This window comes from Lepisma saccharinum, chromosome 7 (assembly GCF_977018435.1).
Source record: "Lepisma saccharinum chromosome 7, izLepSacc3.1, whole genome shotgun sequence".
NCBI lineage: Eukaryota > Metazoa > Arthropoda > Insecta > Zygentoma > Lepismatidae > Lepisma > Lepisma saccharinum.
This window is the reverse complement of record NC_139235.1, coordinates 61,146,068-61,162,975: the sequence shown is the minus strand read 5'-3', so window position 1 is coordinate 61,162,975 and position 16,908 is coordinate 61,146,068. Positions and strand designations below refer to the sequence as shown.

General features: G+C 40.6%; 1 protein-coding gene across 1 annotated transcript in view; it reads left to right on the top strand.

Annotated features, from left to right (window-relative positions):
• Nucleotides 1–669: 669 nt before the first annotated feature.
• The window catches only part of LOC145989867 (chaoptin), an 838,754-nt gene continuing 822,515 nt past the window's right edge, over nt 670–16,908 (top strand). Inside the window, exon 1 of the mRNA XM_083125332.1 lies at nt 670–1,616. The gene's annotated coding sequence lies outside the window, so the exon portion shown is untranslated. The remainder of the gene's footprint in view (nt 1,617–16,908) is intronic.

Below are 16,908 nucleotides of genomic sequence, written 5' to 3'. Positions count from 1 at the left end.
TTCCCCCTTGGAAGTTTCATATCCCTCCAGGACGAAAGCATCTGGATTCAACACTGGTAAGGTAAGGTAACGGTAAAGTTTCCCGTGCGTATGGTACCGTGCCATGAAAGCACATTTAGTGTGGTTTGTTGTGGTAGGGCCCCGCACATTCTCGATCTCTGCCATTTTGGGGGTGATGTGATGAGCACCACCCTCCGGCCCTCTTCACCAATCAGGGTTGCCCCCAGGTACACATTGATTTAAGACTGGGTGAGCTGCTTTATGCGGGGACAAGGCCGGAAAAATTCCGACCTTAGATCACCCACCTCGCGAATCGAAGCTGGGTCTTCTGCGTGGCAGTCAGACGCCCTACCGACTGGCGTAAAGTTATTAGCACCACTACACTTTCCAGTGCCACCTAAGTTGTCGTAGGTTTCGTCAGACAGATGTAACAACAACACGAATGCGTCTTTCTACGGACAGCAGCGCTGGAAAAGTCATCGGTGAGAAGTTCTGGCAGATCGGGAATGTTGAGGAGGGAGTGGGGGTAAGATAAAATAGCACGCACGCACGCGTAAAGGCGTGATCGACTCGTGGGCCGACAGACAAGCGGGCTGGCAAGTCCGAGTTGGCCCGCTGCCTCCTCTCGTCTCGCTTTGCTTCGCCCGCCGGCCGGCAGTTGGCGCTGGAGTCGACTTCGTGCCGCTCGAATCCAGTTCTTCCGCGGCACTCGAAATAGGTGCAAGTGTCGAGGCCAACGTGCCGGAGCTGCGAGTCGGGAGACTTGTGGAACTGCCTAATGGGACCTTGTGTACCGTCAGTTCTGCGTCCGAGTTCCTTAATTGGCTTGTGTTCATCAACGGTACATGCTTCAATCAATGTAAACTTCACCAGTGCGTTTTGTTTTCAATGCTTCATTCCGTAAAAAGTGACTTTAGCACCATTCGGCTCTCGAAGTGACGACCTACCCTGCGCGAATTGCCAGTAAAGAAGCTGCACTTACCCTTTAAATGCTGCTAAAGGAACAAGAATAGTGTGTTGATGTGTGTTCTTACACGTGTACGTGCTATATACATAAAAACTTACTGATACAATGGGAAATGTGGTAATCACAGCGTTTTTCCGCATAATAACACTAGATGTCACGACGTAAAGAGTGATTTTGTATCTGGGAATGCTCAAGTTGAGTCACGATACGCACAAATGAAATGTTAACTGGAAAACTATGAATTCCGCTGTTGATATAAATGAAGCTCGTTTCGAAGATATACACGTATAGTTAATCAGCAATAGCTTTTCGTTTGTTATTTTACGTTAGTAATTTGTTTTATTCCTATATTTAGTTCACATTCAATTCGTGTGTCGATATTCACAAATTTCTCACGCTTTGCGGTTAGTGGTTTAGAAACGTGTAGCTAAGGTAAAGTAACCCAGTAGAATTTTAACTCGAGTGTTCACGAAAAGACCCCACGATTGCCAAATGTGTGTCTGGAAAAACATCTGAAAATCGAAGCCTTTTTTTTATGTGATAACTGTGTTGGTTTGTGTTTCTGTTCGTTGAAGTAAGTGGTGGTGTGTTTCGTTCAAGAGCTAGACCTGTTGGACGAACGGCAGGACGTTTCTTCTTCTGTTTCAAGGTAAGTTTGAGCATGTTTCATGTAGACTTGTGAAATTACCCTTTGCATCTGGTTATTTAACGATTCGTTTCTATATGTTTCTTAATCGCGACGGCGATTCCACATTATCTTTTACATCGTGATTGTCACCGTCACTGTCGTCTAAGCACCTTCAAGGGGTCCCGGGTTGGATACCCGGTGGAGGCACAAGTGGTTCGGATCCCGCTTTAAAGAAACTGTAGGTCCAGTCCCGATTAGCATTACTGTGCATAAAGTGGACTTAAAACAACAAATCAATCAAGCCTAAGAATCTTCTTTGGGCAAAATACCGAAATCCATAAGTTTGTTAATGAGCCCACGGCCATCCTCCTGCACACCCCACCTAACAATCTGTACAACATTAACAACTTTTTTAGTGTTCTCTTCCGCCTGTTTTCATCTGGGCCTATTTCAGGAATGCGTCTAATGCTGCAGCATCAATAGCACCCGCCTTAATCCGTTACTGTGGAGGGGTGGGGGTTGGATTGCAGCTACAACTAAAAGAGCACAGGGTCAATTCACCCCTCCACCCTCTTTGGCAAAGGAAAAGTCATGCTGCTTACATGTCTCCTGAAATATTACACAATTCTCTTTAATCTCTTTTCATATTGATTTGATTTAACGTCGCTTTTCTGTCACTTTTGGCTAATAGCAACAATGAATATGAGTGATGATATGATTAAATTCATGGTCACTCCCGAAAAACATCCATGCCCAGGCCGGGATTCGACCCCAGGGCCCATGACATCCTAGCGGTGAACTACTCTGCCACGGAGGTTTTTCCTCTCTTTCTCGTTCTTCCTGTTGCTTATCTTCTTAATTTGACAGATTATCCTTCCTATCTCTCTCGTTCTTACTGGTTTTTTTTGTTTGCGTTTTTTTACTTTCTTACCATAAAGCATTGTGAAATAATATTTAAATATTAATCAATACTGATAATATATTTGTCTCTTGTCACAGCTGTAGTAATCAACTCATCAATCAAACAAGATAATCTCCAGAATTGCTATTTTCAATTTTCAAATCGCCCCTGCATATACTTTTAGTAATCACGCGGTACCTTATATTCTCGCATAACCTTTACAGTAATACGAAAGATGCGGTCGAAGCGAGCGTGAAAATTTTTATATCTACAACTATTTCTTTGCAAACTAACAATAATATTAATTTAAAAGGCGCTAACGCAGGACATTTCGCAGGACGCTGTTGGAAAATAGGGCATATTTGGTTTTTTGGAGTGTCATCGCAGACCGCAGGACATGGCCCTAAAGAAAAGGACTGTCCTGCGAAAATCAGGACATCTAGTGTCCCTAATCATACCTTCTGCACATTGAATCATGCCATGAAGGCACATGGGGTTGGAGGATGTTAAGGTAGAGAAAGCGCAGCGTTGCCAACCGTACGATCCTGACCGTACATGTAAGGACATTTCATGGCATGTAATGACGTACGGTCCAGACCTTAGTCCGTACGCTAAATACACGGCTTGTTAAAATTTGCTCTTGCAGTTTTATCCCTAATATTTCCCTAAGAAATTCTTAAACCAATCGCATGGACCTGAGACAAAAATACGGCCCGTTTGCCATGTTCGTGCGGTATTGTTGCTTTCAAAAGTTTACAGACAGAACCAGGGAAATCGGGTAACTCCCGTCGCCCATTACGCAATCCCGTTTCTCTCACTGTTCATTGGTGGAGCCGTCTCAAGTCACTACTTGTTCTCGTTCGGCTGGTCTATAGTTAGCTGGTACGGGGTTTAGGTAAAGTTACCCGTGCACATAGCACCGTGCCATGAAGGCACATTTAGGGGGTGTGGGGGTAGCGCCCCACATATTCTCGATTTCTGCCATTTTCGAGGCGATATGATCTTTACCCCCCCCCCTCCCCCAGGGTTGTGGCTTACGGAACCTGAAACACATTTTATATTACATAAAACATCGAAATCTGTCAATTAAAAAAATACTTCGGGGGGACATTGCTGCCACCTGACATGATCTGCCCTGGGAATGGATCCCGGGTATCCCTACTGCCCACCCGACACCATAACGACGGGACCAGCGCGGTTGTATTATTAATACCTACTATATTATTTTTAGAAGCCTTGGGGGCACAGGTCAAAGTCACTCCATCACTATTTCACTCCCTAGCCACTCTCCGACATATTTTCCGATTTCCCGCCTCCTGTCATTACATTATTCAACGCTTCCGCCGAACTGGGCATCCAATATATTTTTTCCCGCTCGCAAAAGCCGGCGGCGTATACGCAGCCCCCGCGCTTTCTCTGAAATTCAATCAGTGGACGCTGAAATCGGAAAGGCCAGGCCGGAACACGCTCTCTGATGGGTTCTTAGTTTCTTTAAGGTGGTTGCCGTGGAAACGCGAAATTACTGCACAATATTTATTCCTGAACGAGATTTGTAGCTTGTAAAAATGGATTTAGGTGATTCCATTTTCCTGGCTGTTCCAAAATTGCCCTTCCCCGTCCGTCCGTCGCTCCCGAAATATCGTAGAAAAAATAGCGCAGTGCTAAAGAGTTGAATTGTTGCTTCCTTCTACCCAATTCTATCTCTGTCTCAAACAATGACTGGCGTACAATAGGGAGAACTGATCGGGCTACAGCCCCGGGGTAAACAAAAGTAAAAATAATTGAAGAGGTAGCATTTTGTGGGGTTGGGGGGATATTGGCTAAGAAAGCCATGAATCCAACTTAAATAGCCTATGAAATGTAATCTTTAAATAATTGATTTATTAATTAATAAAATACTGGATTAAAAGTAATTAACTGTTGGGCCTAAAGATGGCTCAACTTGTAACAGCATAAATAACTATGCAATATATTCTAGTACAGGGTGTTCCAAAAAGATGTTACCACTTTTATGGGAGGTTGAGTTTAGTGTTGCCCACGGGAGGAGACAGGCCAAAGTCTCGTCTCGTGGGCAACACTAGTTGAGTTATTAATATTTATTGATAACGATATTGAGACGAGACGAGATTGATCATGTGTCCCGAGACAAACGAATATTTTCGAGACGAGACAGCATTTCACAGCATTTCCACAACACGAGACAGGCCAAAGTCTCGTCTCGTGGGCAACACTAGTTGAGTTATTAATATTTATTGATGTTACCACTCATTTGGGAGGTTGACTTTTGGTTATGGGGGGATGGTGAAGAAACGTGTTTATGCTGTGAAACCAAGGGACCAGCAAGACCTTCGTCAGCGAATCACCAATGTGGTACAGTCCGTGCCTGTCGCTATGTGTCACAGAGTACTCGAGAGTACCATTGAACGGATGCATGCGTGCATCGAGATCGGTGGCGCCCAGGTTGAAGGTGCTCACTGATTGAATGATGGAGCTGAGCCAAAACATAAAAAAAAATTAAAAAATATATTTCACAAATCAAACAATGTCCAACATAATGACAACAAAATAAACATAAGAACTCAACTTCCCATAAAAGTGGTAACATCTTTTTGTACCACCCTGTATAATGGCCGACTACCATATCGATGGAAATTTTAAAATTCTGCTAGCAACACCAAGGGTTTCGGGTTCGAATCCTGGCCTGGGCATGGATGTTTGTAAGTGTCCATTCATCAATTTCACCACTCATCCCCATCTTCGCAAATTAGCCAAAAGTGGCACAAAAGGCGAAGTAAAATAAAGCAAATCAGTCAATCAATCGGCTAACAACAGTGCAAACATTTATAATAGCATGTTCATTATTCATATTTAATTTTACATGTTATATAGAAAACACACAACACATATTATGCTCGTTTTTTTTGTTGTTTTTTTTTTAAAAAAAAAGCTGACAGAAATTTTCGTGAGCTAACTCCAAATATTAAAAGAAAAGAACTGAATTTAAAAATTCAGGCACCAAGTGAAAATTTTCAGGGTCCATGACGACTGAACACCCTGAATTTTTCCACCCCTGCTGTAACCCATCCCGAAATTTAGAGAACATTTGTAAATGCAGTAAATAACTTGGGAAAACCCAAAGTGGTATATGCAAAACCAACGATTAAATAACCCCGATTACCACCTTTGCCTTTGAGTAACGTTTAAAACTACGGTTAAAAATGAGCCGGCTGGTTTTGAAGTCGACGGATCGCGCCAACCAGCTGCAACAATCACATTAAATCCACAATGTTCCACACATCTACTCTACGCCACCTTGTCCCTCCGCCTTCCCACGATCTCCACATTGATGTTGCAAAGTACGGCAACAGCATATCCACAGCCAGGGGGTGCTATTCCGGCTTCCCGCGCTGCGGCGGCATGTGAAGGTCTTCTGCTAGAGTGACGTCAAAAAGGGGAACCCTCAGCTGCGGGCCGCTTAATAACATGTAAAATCATACAAGTTTATCGCCTCATGGAGGCGATTATAACTCTTGGGAAGCAATGTTTATAACATGTAGTTCTTCTTCACTGCTTTCCCGTACCTTCTCAAGTTAACTGAGGATGGCAAACTAACAAATTCATGCTGAATTCAGCAAAAAGGGAATCCATGTCTCTGGTTCTTTAACACTATTTGTCTACACTTCTACACGCAGCAATAAAGTTGGTTGGTTGGTTGATTGGTTGATTTGGTGTTTTAAGTCCACTTTATGCACAGTAAGGCTAATCGGGACTGGACCTACAGGTTAAAGTGGAATCCGAACCACCATGTACCTTCACCGGGTATCGACCCCGGGACCCCTTGATTACGAGACACAGCAATGAAGTTAAATGATTATTAGATGAGAGTGTCATCTTGAGACGAACACAATAGATAGAACACCCGAAAAATCGTGAAGTGAAACAATTTGAAATGCCTGTGTGTGCTGGAGGGGGGTGGGAGTAGAGTCTCGTGCGCATATTTTCATGCAAATAGTTTACTAACTTAATTAATTATAACATGGACATAACAGCAACAGGATCGAGAGAGTAAGATTGAACCGAAAGGATTAAGCAAGTCCCTCTATATGTATATAACCGGTCTCCATGACAGCATAACGCTTTAGGAAGCCAGAGGCCCCAGTTTGAACAATAGTAAGGCATATAGCAATGTTTGTCTCATTCTCCACTCATTAGTTCATCATTCATCCTCAAAGTAGCGATCAACCCAGTAGAAATTCGTCTTTAAATGAACGACACATACACACATATTGATTTGTTATTATTTCGTTTTTCTGCTACTTCTGGCTAATCGCGAAGATGAGGATGAATCGTGATAAGATGAGGTGGTTGAAGGGACAATCATAAACATGTAAGGACAACACAATACGAGCCCCACCAAGCATTATAATAGCCACGAGTCCAGACGCCAGAGCCTCGCTAGTCACTAGTATGTAAAATACAGTCCAGGGTGTACTGCGTGGAAATTAATACAATTGGGTATATATATATATTGTGTGTGTGTGTGTGTAACGACCCTATATTTAGGCTTTTTTGTAGTCTTTGGGTCCTGTCGAGTTGCATCCACGGGAAGCTCCAAAATGTCGGTGTTGTGTGTCTGTGAGTAAAACTATTATTATTATAAAGTTACAGTTACGCATTAATAAACGTCTAAGCCGTATGAATGCAAATATTGCCATCAGTTTCAATAATACGAATGTCTATAACAGTATCCTTCTTATTTAATTTTTATTTAACACGTAGTGTTTTTTTTTTTTTGTTTTTTGATACGGAAGAAACATGCATCAAATTATGTCAATATATTGTACATATATTCAGGTAGTGTTGTATTTTAAAAATTTCCAGCAGTAGAATTTCAGCAACTTCTTTGCAGGGGCGACTTATTGTTGACAAGAATTAATTGAAGTTACTGCTGCATAACATAATAAGTACGAGTATATTGCAAAATCATATAGAAAATGTAGTGGGCGGAGGATGTCTATGCAATTTATCCTAGTGGGGGAATTTTCTTTAAGAGGATATTCTTAACTAGAGAGATAGCATTCCAAAACCTTTCCCTCTTTGAGCACTGCTGCCTCTCCTGTGAAAACATCTTGCGGGCGTCCTTGTCAAATTGCGTCATTACGAGGCAAATATTTTTTTTCTTATTTTTGGGTTGCTTTCCTGTAACTTTTACCTCATTGGAAGGCGAGGATGAGTAATGAATAGATGAAATAGATGGACACCCGCAAAGGGACAAAATGTCCAGGCGAGACTCGAGCCTTAAACCTTCGCTGGGTAGCGAGATCGTTACTGAACCAATTAACGTTCTCATCTATTTCTATTTTGAGGGCTTCCCGGATGGCGTAGTGGTGGCGTCATCGACTTATAATCGAGGGATCCCGGGTTCGGTACCCGGTGGAGGCACGTAGTGGTTCGGATCCCACTTTAAACTGTAGGTACAGTCCCAATTAGCCTCAATGTGCATAAACTGGACTTAAAACGCCAATTCAATCAATCTGTTTTAATATTTCACGTCGCTTTTTGACATATAGAGCAAACTAGGGAAATGAAATGAAAATGAAAGATGAAATAGATAAGACACACAATGATGCACACCCATGCCTCAACCAAGGTTCGCTTCTGAGTTCATAGAGCGTTATGCTAGCGATTTCTCCAGGTAAGGGATATACGATCGACGATTTGACGTACACCGAGGGGGTTCATACCTGCAGTTGGGAACATTCAAATGGAAAGTAATTGCTTCCAGTTTCCGAAAGCGACATGGCTTTCATTGTTCGGTATAAGCCAATTTCGAGGCACAGATTTCTCCCAGATGTCAGAAAAATCTGCAGGTCTTGTAGTAGCGATCAGGTATTCGTTTACAGAAGTGCTTGTGCTGTTTGTCTTGAATATGAGTATTAAAGCGAGTAATTTAGGTCGTATTACGTGTATTCGGTGTCTGAACCATGAATAAGCGTGCCAAAGGTAAACATTCTTGTGCTCCCCGATGGCGTAGTGGTGGCGTCATCGCCTTATAATCGAGGGATTCCGGGTTCGGTACCCGGTGGAGGCACGTAGTGGTTCGGATATGGAAAAAGTTATTCAATTTGAGATTGTGTTTGCATCCTTCCATGGGTCAACTGTTTCCAAGCAACATAAAGTTATGGACACTCTAAAGACAGTACTTCAGTCAAAATTTTCTGAAGTTAACGAATAGATTATTTCCCTGTATGTCAGAACAAGAACTTTTATTAGAATTCGACATTTGAATAAACTAATAAAACTCAAGTCCATGGAAGCAAGTGCAGCGAGACGTATAGTGAATAACAAAGCACATTGCTAAACCAAGACAGAGGCCAGGCCTATTGTTCATGTATTTGTTATTTGACGTCGCTTTTTTACCACTTTTGGTTAATCGCGGCGATGAGTGTTGATCACATAAAATTGATGAAAGGGCAGGCACAAAGAACATCAATGACCACGACGTGACTCCAAGTCGGGAACTTCAGTGATGGCATTCAAAGTCGAACACGCGGTTGACCAGATTCGCCATCGAGCTGGCACGAGTTTCCTTGAATTTATTAAGGGATTACGCTTTCCAACCACATTGCATTTTATCCATTTATTATTTATTTATTAATTTCTAAAAAACATTTTGATGTTACGGTATTTTAAACACAAATCATTTTAGGTAGAATATTTCTGCAATTTTACCATAGTGTAAACCTTAATGTAAGCGAAAGCATGTGTGCATCACTAGTTAAAGATTTTCACATCTACAAAAAAAAAGATATCCAAAACCCATTTCCACCTCACTAAAGGATTATGTTAATTCAATTCAAATTGTACGCGGGTTCAGTGCCATGAATCTAACCTTTACTCAACAGAATGAGATTGGTTCATAGAATGTATCGCCGAAAACCAATTTCGCTGATATCGCGTTGTCGCTGTTCTATTTTCATTAGATACGAGCTCCAATTACCATTATAATCCTTCGTTTTAAAAGTTATTCAAACACAAAAAAATTATCGGGGGTCATTTTAAAGTTATTTTTACTTCATTACTGTCTTCATTTGATTTTTTGATCTTCTAAGAATTTTGGCGGGCTGCAGTCCCTTAAGCCCCCCCCCCCCTGCGTACACCAGTGCTTGCCACATTCATCTATGAATGTAGAAATACGTAGAAAAGCGACGTCATATAACAACAGCGACAGCGACATCCTATGTATACTAGATATATAAATTATAATGAACAAATTATTAATAACAAACATCTGTGAAAATTTGAAGGTATGAAGGATAATAAGTATTGGTGTGGTAGCGAAATATTTAATACGTAAAATTGTATTTATTTACCCATACGCAACTTCAGATTTCAATGTAGGGGCGATATAAGATTACTTTTTGTTTGATATGTATAACGCCATTTATTGTAATTGCGTGCTGTAAACTTCTTCATATTATTGCCTAGGTGTTATTCCTTGCGTTTTGCTTATTATTCTGCTGCAAATGGTCAATAGAACCAAGATGTAGACAATTAAAAATGAAAATATTTCCCGTAAGCTTCCATTGCTAAGCGAGCCTCGCCACTTGACAGATCCCCTAGGCCACGTCAGAGCTCGTTGCGGCTTCTGGCCAATGGTAGAGCTCCGTGTCTCGGAATGCTCTTCCTAAAATACTTCTATATTCCTTGATCCACAGCCATGTGACTGAGACTACACGTGGAGTAGTATATACGAGCAGAATGACAGCTGCGCCCATTGGCTGAAGGTTCAGTGTGATTGGACGAAAACAACTCGCCCGCTGTTTATCCCCACCCACGTTCGTGGCGGCAACTCTCTTTAGATCTTGGACGTTAAGCAAGTAATTGTGTCATCTATACGGAAGTGCACACACCCCATAGAGTTTCCCAGACGATGTAGGGATAACGCTCTCACCTTCAAATCAAGGGTTTCCGTGTTCGTTACCGTTCGGGTCACTTAATGATTCGGATCAAACTTTAAACTGTAGGTCCATTCCGGATTACCGTGTTTGTGTATAAAGTGGAATTAAAATTCATACACGCACTACAATTAGAGGTCTGCGTGTTTGATTATGTGTGTGCTGAAGTCACTGAAAGCCCGCCGACCTTCATGGTGTAGTGGTTAGTGCACCGTACTACGACGTCTGGAGTACGTTGCTTGATTGGATTTTACTTCCCATTTTGTGCCACTTTTGGCTAATTTGCGAAGATTGGGATGAGTGATGAAATTGAGGAATGGACACTCACAAACATCCATGCCCAGGCCAGGATTCGAAACTGGGACCCCTGGCGTCGTAGCACGATGTGCTAACCACTCCGCCACGGCGGCTGACGTCAGGAGTACGTGTCGTTTGTCGCTTCGTGTGAAATCTTGCTAACAAACGCGCACGTGAAACAAATGTAGAGTCAGAAGAGAATTATCGTAGTTACAGCTTACAAGCTATACTGAACATAACCTTACATTGTGTTTTGTGTCCCGCCTTTAAAGAATATTTCGTGGCTTGTTTGCCAAAGCGGGGCATAGATGTCGTCTGAATTTTTTTGTTGTAAAAGAGAAGGTGGAAGCAGGCCGTTGATATTACAGGAGTAGCAGAAATAGTACATTAATAAAAAACAATTATTATTGTTTTAAAGTAGTGATAAACTACGACTTTTATTATCAAACTGTTGTCACTATTATACACTCATTCAGTGGGTTCAGCAGATAAGTGATAACCTACACAGCTATTTTTAAGAGCCAAGTATAGTTGAACCATTGGCAAAAGAGCCTGCGCAGACCAGTGACTCCTGTGTATCGTCCTCCCGCGTGAAGGGGTAGGCAGAGTGAAGCATGTTTCCTTATGGCCAGAATTGAACAGTTGGAGGGGAAAGTGTGCGAAAGATTTTGGCCGAATGGTTATTTTGTTTGCGGTCGCTCTATGAAACATTTCCAAGATAGCAGTATTCATGAATGTAAATCTAATATACAGGGTGTTTCAATAAGAATCATCCGATTTAAAAGGGCTATATATAGGAACCAATGAACATAGAACCTTGGAGTAAGTTGTAAAATACATGCTGAAATATAAAGTTTTACTTACAATAGGTTTTACTTTGTTGAGGGTAGGTGCGTTCCTGGAGCAGCTCACTCTTTAATCCGCGTCAAGATAGCAACCCACACAGAGAAAAATGTTTGTTTGGATTAACCAAAAAAATGGTAGTGGTGAACAAATCGTTTGTTTAAATAGGCATCAACCAAACAATTGTTCACCAGTACCAAATGATTTGGTCAAGTTCTATTTGTTTGTCGTAAACAATTTTTTGGTTACCAAAACCAATTATTATTTTAGTAAATCTAACAAAATGTAGCCCATTTGTATAGGAAAACCAAATAATTTAGTCAAAAATACCAAACGATTTGTTAAATAATGTATATACTTATGTTATAATCTGGATAATTTTAGATAGTTCGTAGAAACTAACTGATCTCAAAATACACATTCAGAATAGAAAGTTCACATGAACTAACCATTTTTGGAGCGTCTTTGTTTTTCTGCGCCACACTTAGCTTTCACTTATATAGTCCAGAATCAAAAAGGTTGCTCATGGGAGATTCATTTTTATTCACTGCAGTGTATTTTCTTCTTTAACTTGTAGTTACAATGTTCACATATCTTTCGAAGAGTGTTAAAGCACAATTTTTCACTATGATTACAATCGAACGTACCATTATTTGTTGTACAAAAACTTAATGTTTCTTCTACACATTCTGACAGAACCATCTAGCGGCCAGTGTAGGAAACTCAGTATAAAGTAAGTATATTCTGAGCTTTTTTTTCAGAATATTAGGTTACACAACAACATAAAGACTCACTTCGAGTAATTATCTATCTACATGAGTTTCAATTTTCGACAAAGGATTTTCATACTACACTCGACGAAACTGGACAATCGTTATTTCAAATTCGAAAGCACGCTCACGCACATATAGTAAATTTAACCGAACGTTTTGTTTCTCTTTAGTTACATATGTATCATTTTGTTTACGAGTACCATATTTCGTCTGATCAAATTTTTTAGTATTCTTAAACAAAATTATTTAGTAATTACAAGCAACATTTGGTTATCGGAAACAAAAAGCATAACCAAACAGCTCAACCAAACTTATTTGGTAATTCCAAACAAACCAGTTTTTTTCTGTGCAGCAACAAATAGCATTCTGCGTGCTCTCATTTCACAACTTCTCACCGGCAGGAGGCAAATTTAGTATAAAAACTTTCTTTATATCTCTTCATCTATTGTTTACAAATGTTAATGTAACAAAGAATGGACTTTTGAATAGTGTATTAAGTACTGTCCAATGTCGCAGCCGGACTGAGGTCCGGCACGAAACTAATTTGCGAGAACGGGGTTCCAGTGCGTTCCGGTTCACTTTAAGCTCTGCCATGCTTACAAGACGACAACGTTAAGCTCTGTGCTATCAGTGAAACTCAATGCTTCATTGCTAGTGACCGAGTAACCAGATTCGCGTGACGTTGTAGATTGTTGTCCGCTCCTTTATGCAAAGTGTTCTAAAAAAGAACCTGCCTCCTTTTTAACAACGTTGTTAAGCTTTCTTTACGCTCACGAGATCCCCACATATTGCTTTCGCTTCTCGCGCTGCCCCCATCATCTCTCTGCGGATGGGAGTTGGATATCGCAAACTCATTTTACGAGAGGAAAAAGTGCATTCAGCTCTCTGGCCACCGGGTGGGAGCCCATTTCGCACCAGAAACCTCGTCGGTTGTGTTTACGTGACGTAGTTAGCCCCAACCCGCTGCCTGGGTGTTCGAAACAGCGGATCTTTGATCCAGTTATCTCCACGGCCCGAGCTTCGTGTGTGAAGGGTATTATGGGATGCTGGGTGAGGTGGTTTAGCGCCTGATGCTCAGATACCTCTCGGCGATGCTGGAAAATTCGTACGCCCGTACTTCAATCTGGTCAGCCAGGAAATGGAGAATACATTCTTGCTGGCCGACGTGGTGGATCTCGTCTCGATACATACCCGGGTTCGAATCCTGGCCTGGGCATGGGTGTTGTTTTGTGAGTGTCCGTTCATCAATTTCATCATATCATCACTCATCCTCATCTTCGTGATTAGCCAAAAGTGGCAGAAAAGCGAAGTAAAATAAACCAAATCAATTTGTATCATATCTAATGAACAGGCGTATGTCGTTAATTGAAGCATTGTAAGTAATGCTTACAAATACATTGCCTTTTTCGTTCGAGTCGCCTGCTGAACGGCGGTTACCGCGGCGGAAAGAAAGATGCCGTCTGCCGGCAAACATGATTCAATATCCGCGTAACGGGAGCCGCTAGCTATGTAATGGAAGAAACTCGTACAATTATATTGACAGTTACCATTAAAATGAGCACGTACTTTGTTACACTAGGTGTTGGAAATGATGTCCTCCTGCATCCACACATTTACGGCATTTTTAAAGGAAATTTTCACAGACACGTGTCAGTTCCTCTTCCAAAATGTCTTCAATTATTCCTCCTGATATTTTCTTTCAATTCTTCTAATGTATGGCGATAGTTTTTAAAGCTTGGTAGCTCGCCACGCAGACGTCATACAAATGTCTGTTTCTTGTGCAAGCCGCCGAAGGGATTTTTGATCTTACATCAACGTTTCTCCTCATTGAGAACACGCGGTTTTACCCTTTGCTTCTTATCAACAACAGACCCTGATTACCTAATTTTCTTCACAAGTATCCGAAAACTGTCTCTGTGTGAAACAGCAACATTTGGGAATTCTGCTACAAAACGTATCTTAACTTCCGTACAAGAATTCGTAATGATGTAAGAGTCGTGCATAAAAATGTATTGTTTCAAATTGTACAGATAGCCTGGCATTATTAAACTGCTGAAAATCACCAGTAATACGTAAACTAAAACAAAACAATTTAAAACACGTGTTAATACCTTAACACTGCTCAAACACGTGCAAACTGCACAGCAGCTCAAAAGCTAGTGAAGCACTGACGCGTCCAGTGCCAAGGTCAGCTGTGGTTTGAATGGCGGTAGATGCGCTCTTACTTCCCGCCGAGCTAGCCGCCGTTCCACGGGCGACTCGACCGAAAAAGGCACTAGAAGATATTATATCCCGCTCGTAATCCTACAGGGTAAAATATAACGTATTCAAATGCTAATCAGCGTATCTAGCTTGCTGTAGGCCTAGTATTCAATAATGCCAAGAGATGCCGCAGTAAGATTCATGATTGATGCATGCATGCGCGCAGCCCGCTCCGACTAGATACGATAGCTGTTTTTGCACCACGCTGTATGTACAATATGTGACTGTAGCCTACCTTGTAAGCAACTGGAATGTTCAATGTTTCGGCGATGTCTCTTTCTCCGTGAGATCGTCATTTAAAAATGACTGCAATTGTGTGATTTAAAATTCGCTGATGGTAAAACCTTATGATGTAAGAAATGTTCCAGTAGGTGAAGTAGTACAGTAAACGGCAAAAATAATAGTAGGCATACCTATTGTCCATCTCTATTTTCATTATTTTTTATTCCAAATCCTGTGTTGTTTAAACGAATGAAAATCATTTGATTCAAAGGAGGTGTATCTTTATGCCGATTGACGTATTAATTTCAATTTATGATTATCACGTTGTGAAAAACAGAATGAATGAAAACTGTGGTGGACAATTCGCCTACTATTTCTTTAGTCGTTGGGCTACATGTAGTGCTGCCTCCTAGAGGAAGAAGACTGTTACTATGCAATAGGGATGTGCCGAAACCGATTAAAGATGTATGAAAATCGGCACAATTGATATATAGGCCTAAGCATCGGTATCGGAATCGGCATAAATCAGATATTTAAACCAGTACAGATTATACTAGAGTTTTCCCTTCTAACAAGTTTTATATTCTAGTTTTATAAGATTTATTGAAAATTTGGTTATGATTCGTCATTATTGTAAAGTTTTTGTAATGAAATTATTGCAAACTCTCATTCAGAGGATCAACCTAACTATAAATCGGAAATAAAACAATACATTGCTGAAAGGATCTGCTGTTGTATTGGAAATTCAAAAATGAGTATTCAAACCTGAAGCAAGTGCTGAGAAAATACTTGGGCATAACTGCTGCATCAGTATTCAGTGATTGAGTGTTCAGTGTTGCTGAACAGATTTGGGATAAGAGAAGAAGTAGGTTACTTCCTGAAGTGCTTCCAAATCTCGTATTTCTGAAGTTGAATCTGACAGAACAGGAATTCATCTTGCATTTCAAAGAACTGCTTGTGTACTAATATTAAATCTCTAGGTTCACATAACCTTTTAAAGATGCAAATGTACATTCGCATCTCTTGAGAATATATATGTATATACATATGATATGCAATAGAAATGTACGTAACAAATTTATTTTTGTCATGCAGAAAATAACATCCCATTTCTGTTTAATAATCTTATGTATCGGAATCGGTTAAATATCGGCATCGGTTCCAAAAATTATCGGCGAGTAAATCGGCATCGGTGAATTTTCAGCTCCGTCACATCCCTACATGCAATAGTCTGTGTAAATAAAGTCGGAATGTAGTTTCGTAATGTGTAAAGTTGTACGTTCTTTGTGTGTTCCAGAGAGTTTTCCAAATATATGCAATTTGTCTTGATAATGACTATTTCCATCTCTCAACAGTGAGATCTATGACCATTACCGTGAAAATTGTCCATCACCATGTTCGTGCACTTTATTTGACCTAATAAGAGCTTCAAGAATTAAAAGAAAACAAGCTGTTGACAACTTCTGCACCACCATACATAAAAATGCATCGCTTAAAACCATATAGGATGCAAGAGAAAAATTAATGAATATAGTCATGGACAATTTGCACGGTAATACTCATGGATCCCAACTCAATTTTAAATTATATAATTTTCTGATTTTACTTTTAACATGATTATTTGGTGGATTCATCACAAAATTACTAAACTTTACTTTACTGTGCATTCACTGTTTTAAATTTTGTTATAACAGTGAGTATAACAGAATCAGTATAACAGTATGATAGATACTGGCTGTAGCGAAGGACACGGTGAAGCCATAGGTATATACGCAATTTCTCAGTTTGGTGAAACACTTGTCATTATTCTTATGCCATTCGAAGTCATCAGATTTTTTCAAAGAAAGTACATGTTACGACATTGCAGTCTATTACTCTCTTCTTTAGGTAAATATGGATAATGGTGTAATGTAAGCCTTTGGGAGATTAATTGTTTTTGAACTGGTTACTGTAGTTCAAGTTGCTGAGCTGGCAGTTGTCAGTGATTGGTTGTCATTAGGATTGCTCACAGTTTCGAGAACAACACGCCACGCCCCTTCTAATTACAATGAAGCTTG